At 49.9% G+C, this 9,890-nt stretch overlaps 1 long non-coding RNA gene across 1 annotated transcript; it reads left to right on the forward strand.

The window, feature by feature from the left end:
* Positions 1-798: 798 nt before the first annotated feature.
* On the forward strand, positions 799-4,643 carry LOC308597573. The gene is made up of 3 exons (XR_014013059.1): positions 799-874; positions 3,539-3,976; positions 4,100-4,643. It is a non-coding gene; the product is annotated as an uncharacterized lncRNA (long non-coding RNA).
* Positions 4,644-9,890: the final 5,247 nt, after the last annotated feature.

Raw genomic sequence — 9,890 nt, forward strand, 5'->3', positions numbered from 1 at the left:
AAGCGGCATCGCGCCGCGCGGGGCTTCGCAGCCAATGAAATGGGGAATTGGGATCCCGAGAGGCTGTTAGGCAAATTTGTAGTATATTATGTTTTATCGGTTTTTTTAATATCCTGTTGGTGGCTAGGAAATAGTAATAAATTATTATTATCATTAAACGTTAAATTAATTATTATTATTATTATTATTATTATTATTATTATTATTATTATTATTATTCACACCCACCCAAGTGGGACATGGCCTCTTCCCCCCTAAGCCTTAACAGTATAATATTTTTATTTATTTGAATTGGGGCGGGAAAGCTCCCCTTGGCTACAGCAACTCCAGAGTAACTGGCTGTGAGTTCGGATCTCCATTGCTTTCCCCCTCAGGCCTCCTTTAATGTATTGGAAACTGTGTCTGAACAATGTATTGTTCAGATGAACCACTTTAAGCAGTGTTTTGGTAACCAGGTAATTCCTCAAGATCCAAATTCCTTGACTTATTATTAAATGCAACCACCTTGCAGCGGGTTGGACTGGAAGACCCTTGGGGTCCCTTTCTATACACCATTATATGATTCTTGGGAAAGTGCTTCAGAAAGAATAAACAAGGGAAAAAACACATTTCTTCCAGTTAGTCGTATGATGGCTCATAGTGAAGGGAGGCTTCTTTCCCACTTTATTATTTCTTCCACTGCAATCTGTGCTTGATGTCTTCTTTTACGTGGACCCCCTCTTTCCCTTCTTGGGAAAATAATCGATCCTACTGATATTTCTTAGGTCTGTATGGGGTTTGCTGAATTCCTGCTCTGGAGAGGAGGAGGCGGAGGAAGCTTCACCTGACAAAGGGAGAAGAGGAGGCTGAGGAAAAGTGAGCTGCAGGCATGAAGGTAAAAGGGGAAAAAATAGAAATACAAATTAACATATAACACTGAAATATACTCAGAGTCGGAAAGTGATTTCATGCTCTTTATTCAGCTCATAGTGGTGAGGAGGAATGAATGAAAGTCCCCTCAAAGTATCTGCTTATATACATTATTTACACAATGGGCTGCACATGATTGGCTAATTCCGGAATTCTACTGTAAGCCAATCAGGTTGTGGATTCACTTATATCTGGAGCATGATTGGGTGGTTCCTGCCAACCAATCATACTGCTGCATTGTTCTAGGACCAATCAGACTGCTGCATTCTGAATCCTATTGTTCTAGGACCAATCAGACTGCTCATTTTGGATCCTATTGTTCTAGGACCCATCAGACTGCTGCAGTTTGGATCCTATTCAACTCAGTACATAACAAACAATAACATTTTTAAACAACCCCACTCCCAAGTGGGGCTTGACCTCATCCCCCCTAACCAGCACAGTACAGTAAAAATACAGTAAAGTATTTTTATTTATTTGATTGGGGTAGGGCAGCACCTCCTGGCTTCACCCATGTTGGTGAGGTTTGTATCCTTTTTCCTGTTCTTGTTAGGCTATCTAAAGGTGACAAAGGAATGTGTTGAAAACTTAATTTCTTCAAATGAACCACTGCTTTAACCAGGTATTACTCAAGGCACTGATTCTTTCACCTATTGACTTATCCACATAATCCAAGCGGAGATTCATTAGCATCCAAAAGTGGTACACTTGCACATTACAGCTTAAGATAAGTGTTTTGGAAAAGGCATAAATTAAAAAAGATAATTAATTTGCAAGCAAATACTTGAATGCCCAGTGAATTAGATAGGCAGTGAGCTGGCTGATTTGTCTAATGGAGCTTCCAAAACCCAGTTTGGGTCTATAAGACCCAGTTTGCTCCCTTCCCCCATCCTTAATGGCAACCCTCCATTGCTTTCTGTTTGATTTTTTTTAACAGATACTCTGAATTGAACACCACAAGAATAAATGGGGATCAGCCCCTGCTGTAGTGGCCAGCACTAGAAGAAATATGAGTAATTCAGATCAATAAAGTAGGAATAATTAATATTTACAAACCAGAAACTTCACACCAGTTTTGGACACTTGCAGCAGCTTGCAATGTTAAAAGAGGTGCTCTAAAGAAAAGCACTTTCTACATTTATGAGCCTTCAGAGTAGGCTCATGGTTTTTCCTTTTCTTGGAGGTATAAATGTTGTTAGCATACGTGCAATCACCCCAAGAACCTCAGGCCTGCTCCTGACTGTCGAAATGCTCTTGGAGAGGCTGTAAGCAGCACTTCCTCTGCTCTCAGTCAGCAAAAGGGGATGGCAAGGTATGCTTCATGCCGTAACTTAACTTGCAGCTGCAGGAGAAGTGTGGATCCCTCAGCCATACACAAATCCCTGCCTTGTAGCAGGTTGGACTGGGTGACCCTTGGGGTCCCTTCCCGATATATACTCACCCACTCACCACCATCATATGATTCTTTGGAAAGTGCTTCAGAAAGAATAAAGAGAAATAGCATTCCTTTAAGTTAGTTGTAGTTGTCGGTATGCAGAGGGTCACAAGGTCAGCTGGCTAGCCCCATCTGGATCATGTTCTTCCAGCCATCCTGCTGCGAAGACCCATCTGCCTCTGCTCCGACATAAATCAGCGACCCAGGCTTCAAAGCCAGGGCACACTATATCAGCCGAGCGAACTGCGTACACAGAATAGGCGTGAGGCTTGTGGAAGCATACTACAACTATGGATTTATTGATCATAAATCAGGACAAAGAAACATGTCATCTCTCTCTTTGTCTGCTCAGAGAGACAGAGAGAAGCAGAAGCTATACAGTGGTACCTAGGGTTACAGACGCTTCAGGTTACAGACTCCGCTAACCCAGAAATAGTACCTCGGGTTAAGAACTTTGCTTCAGGATGAGAACAGAAATCGCACGGCGGCAGCAGGAGGCCCCATTAGCTAAAGTGGTACCTCAGGTTAGGAACAGTTTCAGGTTAAGAATGGACCTCCAGAACGAATTAAGTTCTTAACATCTGAAGGCAGCCCTGTTTAGGGAAGCTTTTAATGTTTACTAGGTTATTGTATTTTAGTGTTTTGTTGGAAGCCGCCCAGAGTGGCTGGGGAAACCCAGCCAGATGGGCAGGGTATAAATAATAAATATTATTATTATTATTATTATTATTATTATTATTATTATTATTATTATTAACCTGAGGTACCACTGTATACACAACAGAAGTTCCCAGCAAGCTGTGCTGGTATGTAAACAGATAGGTGACTTGCAACAGTTCCATGTCTGCAACTAAATGTGGAATGGAATTTTCCAACAGTAGATAGTCTCACTTCCTGTGAGCTACCTTATTATTCCTTGCACATTAATTTGAGCTTGGGAGTTCCTATGCCTGTTTTTACATGGACCCCCTCTTTCAGTTCTGAAAAAAATCCGCCCCACTGATATTTCTCAGGTCTCTATGGGCTCTGCTGAATTCCTGATCCAAAAAAAGGGGAAGGAGAAGGGGAGGCCTCGCCTGACAGAGCGAGGGAGAAGAGGGTCGAGAGAGAGAAAGGGGATCTTTTGAGACAAGATGCCAATGCCTCAAACAACTGCTTTAAGTTGATTTTCCAAACATCTGATTTGCCCTTCAGCGTGGCAGCCAAAGAAAAGAAAAAAGTGGCAGAGGCAGCTCCTAGACATCTCCATGCAGTTGCAAAAGGTGGGTTGCCTGTATGGGCTCTGCTTTATTTCTTAATGTCGAATGCTACATCTGCCTAAGTCCACTTCCATCCACTGGAAAAGCTTCTTAGCAGCAAGAAGTAAAGGGAACGGTGGGAAATACCTATCTATCTCTCTAAATCAGTAAGACCGCACAGTCCCTACACTTCCACAAGGTCTGGTCCTTTCCAGAGGTGCAGCCTGCCTTCTCCAGAGGTGGATTTCAGCTCAAACAGCTGGTCGAAAAGTCTCTTTTCCTATCCTCACACCAGTAACCCTGGCAACCTCCCAGATAACAGTCTCTATTCCTCAATGGTCAGGGAGATTGCATTTCCCCACGGTCTCTCAAAAAATTGAAACCTTAGCATTTAGTAATGTCTAAATACAGTTTGGGGGTGTGTTATCCCTTAAAATTCAACTGTGCAATTTTCCCCACAGCAGCCCCACAGCTGCCCCAATGCCACAAGACTAAGTGGGCTGAGCCCCTGCAACAGGGGCCAAAACCAAAAGCCAATTGAATCATTTACATTTACAAATACTGGCATATATGTATGCGTTTTGGAAATTTGCAGCAGTTTGTAATGTTAAGAGAGGTGTTCTAAAGAAAAACACTTTATACACTCATGAGCATTCCCTTAGAATAGGCTCATGGTTTTTTCCTTTTGTGGAGGTATAAATGTTCTTAGTATATGTACAATCACCCCAAAGGTTTCAGGCCTCCTCCTGACTGTTGAAATACTCCTGGGGAGACTGTAAGCAGCACCTCCTCCACTCTCAGTCAGCAAAAGGGGATGGCAAGGTGTGCTTAATGGCGTAACTTGCAGCTGCAGTTTAAATTGCCTTAAAAGTGCCATTTAATAGGGCAACATTGACAGCACAGTCCCTTCCAGATATAGATATATACACCATCATATGATTCTTTGGAATGTGCTTCAGAAAGAATAAACAGAAATAGCATTCCTTTAAGTTACGGGACACGGGTGGCACTGTGGGTTAAACCACAGAGCCTAGGACTTGCCAATCTGAAGGTTGGCGTTTTGAATCCCCGTGACGGGGTGAGCTCCCGTTGCTTGGTCCCTGCTCCTGCCCACCTAGCAGTTTGAAAGCACGTCAAAGTGCAAGTAGATAACTAGGTACTGCTCTGGCAGGAAGGTAAACGGCGTTTCCGTACACTGCTCTGGTTTGCCAGAAGCGGCTTAGTCATGCTGGCCACATGACCCGGAAGCTGTATACCGGCTCCCTCAGCCAATAAAGCGAGATGAGTGCCGCAACCCCAGAGTTGGCCACGACTGGACCTAATGGTCAGGGGTCCCTTTACCTTTACGATGACAAAGTTGCCTCACTTTAGGCTGTGACACCTAAGGGATGCCCTGCTGGAAAGTGCTACACAAAGAATAACCGGAAAAACATACCTCCAGGTTAGTTGTATGATGGCCAACCACTTTCCCTTCACTGCCATCTACTTTATTCTGTCTTGCATAGCAATACAAACGATGGATGCCTGTTTTATACTCATACTCTTTCAGTTCATCTGAAAGAAATCAGGCCCACTGATATTTCTCTGTATGGGTTGTGCTTCGTTCCTTAATTACAGATTTTGTGGATTTATTATCACCCATATGTTTCGTGCACAAGCCTACTTACGCATGGAAAAGGAAAGGGTGGAGGAACATGAGGGTTCCTGAAGTGAGTGGGCTTCCCTGCACATACTTCCAGGCAGAAGGGGGAGATGGAGGGAACGCTCTGCGTTCCCCCCCCCTAATCTGTGCCCCCCCATCACGGCGGACAAGGTCTTCATCCCACCTTCAGCACCTACCCGGAAGAGGAGTAGCACCCATAGAGAGAATGGTAGGAGCCAAATTCTCCAGGGGTCCTCTGGGTTTGTGGGGGTGAGCGTTGGGATGGGACCCCTGTTTCCTAAGGCAGTGCGCTTTCGCCAGGATCAGTCTGCGGTTTTCTTCACCAACACCATTGTGCAGATGCATACACAACTGTAGAAATGAGTCAGAATAAACAGGTTTCCAAAAAAGTATAGTCTTTATCCCCTAACCCTAATTCCCCTAACCCCTGGGTCAGGAAGACAGTTTTGTTTTGGGACTGCCCTGCAATGCACACCTGAGGCCGCAGGTGCAGAAAAATCTCTTTATGAAAATTGTACTTCTAGATAGGTGCACAACAACCTGGACAATTTGGGGTTGGAGTAAAGAAGGCCACGGAAATTCTAGTTTTTAAGTAGGGGTCAAAGGTCAGAAAGAAGGAACGTGGGTGGTGCTGTGGGTTAAACCACAGAGACTAGAAGTTGACAATGAGAAGGTTGGCGGTTTGAATCCCCGCGACGGGGTGAGCTCCCGTTGCCGGGTCCCTCCTGCCAACCTAGCAGTTTGAAAGGACGTCAAAGTGCATGTAGATAAATAGTTACCGTTCTGGGAGGAAGGCAAATGGCGTTTCCGTGCTGTCAGAGCTGCTTGAAGATCCTAGCTCACAGAGGATCACGCTAGCCAGCGATCATTAAGTAAAAGTCTTTATTGAATTACAGTTTCCATTCTCACGCTGCTGCGCACAAACTCTACGTCTAGTAGCTAGATCGGCGAAGCTCCGTCTGAGTCTCCGCCCCGTGTGCACCAACTTAATATCCTAGCCTTGCTCCACCTTTTCCGCCTGACTGTCCTCCTCTGGGTCCCTCTACCCCCCGGGGCTTCTTCCTTCCGGGATTCTTCTGACGCTGACCCGGACCCTCCTGCCTCCTTGCGCCGGGCTTTAGGACCTGGTTCCCTTTCGGGGCTGCTTACTGCGCCGCCTTCCTCTGCATTTGAACTTGGCGCGCGCGCCCAACCTTCCACTTTCCTCTTAACCGTTTCTTCGCTCCCCGATGGAGGTGTGGCCACTCCTGACTCATGCCCTCCCTCCTGTGGTGAGCTGCCAGCGCTTCCCCCCTGGCTCCCTTCCTCTTCCCTGCTTCCTGGCGGTGACGCTGGTCCCGATTTCCAGCTGCTCCCCCCTGAGTCCCCTCTGGCTCTATCTTCCTGGGGTGCCCCCCTTGCCCTGGCCACTGGTGCTCCTTTCTGTGAATCCTCTGATTCACTAGAAAGACTAGGAGATCTCGGATCGTCGTCATCACTCATCTTTTCTTCTGCCTCCTCCCCTTCGCTCTCTGTTTCCTCCCTTGCCCGTGCCTCTGCTCCTAAACCCCTGACATCCATCCCCCCCTCGAAGCCCCCCATTCCCCCCTCCCCTCCTTCCGGTGCTGGAGCTGGGGGCTGCTGTTGCAAAGGGACGAACGTCGGATATCGGTCGCTTCCCGTGGCGGGCCTCCATCTGAACTCTCCCGGGTCTTCCTCCCTGCTCTCGTCGACGACGGTCACCTCCGCTTCCATCTCTGTGCCGCCGTGCTCGAAACCAGGGTCGTCCCCGAAAATGTCCATGTCCATCTCTCCCTCACTTCCTCCTGGCGGCGTTGCTCGTCCTGAGCATTCCAGCCACTTTCTGCGGAACTGCTCCTCTGGCCTATCGTCCCACCAATACGAGGGTTCTGAGGCGGATCCCGAGGGTGACCCCTCCGGGGAACGGACGTCTCGTGTCGGTTCCTCGTCCGAGTCGAACCCCCGGAACGTGCTGGCCGAAAGCGTGGGCGTGAAAAGCCAGTCGTCGAAAAAGTCTGCTGGCATAGGTCTATGTGGGAAGAGGGCATGAAACTCGTCTTTGAGCAGAGGTTCGTCTAAGGCGTAGCCCGGCACCCAGCTGTTCGCACTGGCCGGGGTGCCCTCCTTGGCGAGAAAGTATTCTACCCCCTCTTCCCCCCATCTGGAGTCCAAAATCTCCGTGACTTCGTTGATGCGCTCCTTCTGTGCCACTCCCGCGTGCCCTGTTCTGTCTCTGGCCGGACTCGGCGCCGTTCCGGGTTCCTGGAACCTGTGCGGTGCCTTGTAGGGAGTGAGCACCGATCTGTGGAATACCGGATGCATTCTGGAACCCTCCGGAAGTGCCAGTCTGAAAGCTACCGGGTTGACCTGCTCTTCGACTTGGTAGGGCCCCAGTTGTTTATGCCCTAGTTTCTTCTTGGCCAACGACCTGGCCGGCACTGCGTGGGCTGCTAACCAAACCCAGTCTCCCACGTGGAGCTCTTCTCCAACCCTTCTGTGCTTGTCTGCTTGTACCTTGTATGCGTGCTTGGCCAGCTCCAGGTGGCGCCTCAGCTGATCGTGGACTTCCTGCAGCTCCGACGCGAACGCATCTGCTGTCTGCGGCTCCCCCTCCCCCATTCTTTCCAGTCCCGGGAAGGTTCTGGGGTGCCTCCCGTTGTTGGCGAAGAACGGCGTGACCCCCGTGGACACGTGCTTCGTGTTGTTGTAGGCGAACTCGGCAAGCGGCAGGTAATCCACCCACGTCGCAGGCTGTTGATTTGCATAACATCTCAGGTACTGCTGCATGATGGCATTGACCCGCTCCGCTTGCCCGTTGGTCTGCGGGTGTCTCGCCGACGCCAGGTTGATCTTGACGTTCAGGAAGCCCATCAGCTTCTGCCAGAAATTCGAGATGAACTGCCGCCCCCGGTCGGACAGAATAGACCGTGGCAGACCGTGAACCTTGAACACGTGGTCTATGAACAGTTTGGCGGTTTGCTCCGCCGTGGCCACCTTAGCACACGGAATGAAATGCGCCATCTTGGAAAACAGGTCCACCACCACCAGCACTGCCGTCTTGCCCCTTGAGCTGGGCAGATCCGTGACAAAGTCCAGGGCCACCCTTTCCCAAGGTTCGACCGGAGTTTGCAGCGGTTCCAACAGTCCGGCCGGCGGTTTGTGCACTGGTTTGGCCCTCTGGCAGGTGTCACACCTCGCCACGTAGTCTGCGACCTCCCCTCTCATTCCAGGCCACCAGAAATCCCTGGCTACTAATTCCACCGTCTTCTCCTTGCCAAAGTGCCCGGCCGTGGGCGCGTCGTGCAGCTGCTGCAGCACCTTGGCTCGAAGTTCGTCTCCCGGCACGTAGATGGCCCCTTTACGGATGAGCAATCCATCTCTTAGCTGGAAACCGTCGGCCGCTGCCTTGCCCCTTTGCACCTCTGCCATCTTTGCTTGTGCGAAGGAGTCCCCCTGCAACGCTCGTCGCACCGCCTCTAGGTCCACGGTCGCCGCGGCGCACGCCCACACTGTCGGTGCGAAGATGTGCATGGCTGCCGCTGGCGTTGCGTCCTCCAGATACTGTGGCTTACGGGAGAGAGCGTCTGCCATGATGTTGTGTCCCCCGGGACATACTCTATTCGGAAGTCGAAGTTCGCAAAGAACTCAGCCCAACGTATCTGCCTCTGGTTCAGGAACTGTGCCGTGCGCCAGTGCTCTAGATTCTTGTGGTCCGTGCAAACCTGCACCGTGTGCTTGGCGCCGATCAGAAAGTGCCTCCACGCCTTGAACGCTGCGTGAATGGCCAGCAACTCCCTGTCCCAGATGGTGTAGTTCTGCTCGGACTTGCTGAGCTTCCTGGAGTAAAACGCTCCCGGTCGCCACACCCCCTGCGGGTCTTTCTGCAGCAGGACCGCCCCCACGGCTCTGTCCGAAGCGTCTGTCTCCACCCTCATCGGCTTGCTGGGGTTGACATGAAGCAGCTGCTCTTCCGACGCGAAGAGACGCTTGAGTGCCTGAAAGGACTGCTCCGCCTGCTCTGTCCAAATGAACTTCTTTTTCTTGGAGCTAAGCGTGTCAGTGATGGCCGCCGTCTGCATCGCGAAGCCCTTGATAAACTTGCGATAGAAGTTCGCAAAGCCGACAAACCGTTGGACCTCCCTCCGGTTGCGCGGGCTCTTCCAATCCAACACCGCTCGAACCTTGGCGCTGTCCATGGCGAGCCCCTTGTCAGACAGCTTGTAGCCCAGAAAATCCACCTCCGGCACGTCAAATTGGCACTTCTCCAGCTTGGCGTAGAGCCTATGTTGCTTTAGCCTGCTCAGCACTTCCTTGACGTGTTTGTCATGCTCCTGCTGCGACTCCGAAAAGATCAGGATGTCATCTAAGAAACAGACGCACGTCTTGTAGAGAAGTCCCGCCAACACGTGATGCATAAATGCTTGAAAAACGTGGGAGCCATTTTGCAATCCAAAAGGCATAACTCTATATTCGTAGGTCCCCAGTGGCGTGAACATGGCTGTCTTCCACTCATCACCCTCCCGCATGCGAATGAGGTTGTACGCCCCCCGCAGGTCCAACTTGGTGAACACTCTGCCCTTCCGTACCTTTGCGAGGAGGTCGTCAATTCGGGGCATGGGGAAGTCCGATGGCCTAGTCACACTGT

Source organism: Podarcis bocagei (genome assembly GCF_964188305.1).
Source record: "Podarcis bocagei genome assembly, chromosome: 11".
In the NCBI taxonomy this organism is placed as follows: domain Eukaryota; kingdom Metazoa; phylum Chordata; class Lepidosauria; order Squamata; family Lacertidae; genus Podarcis; species Podarcis bocagei.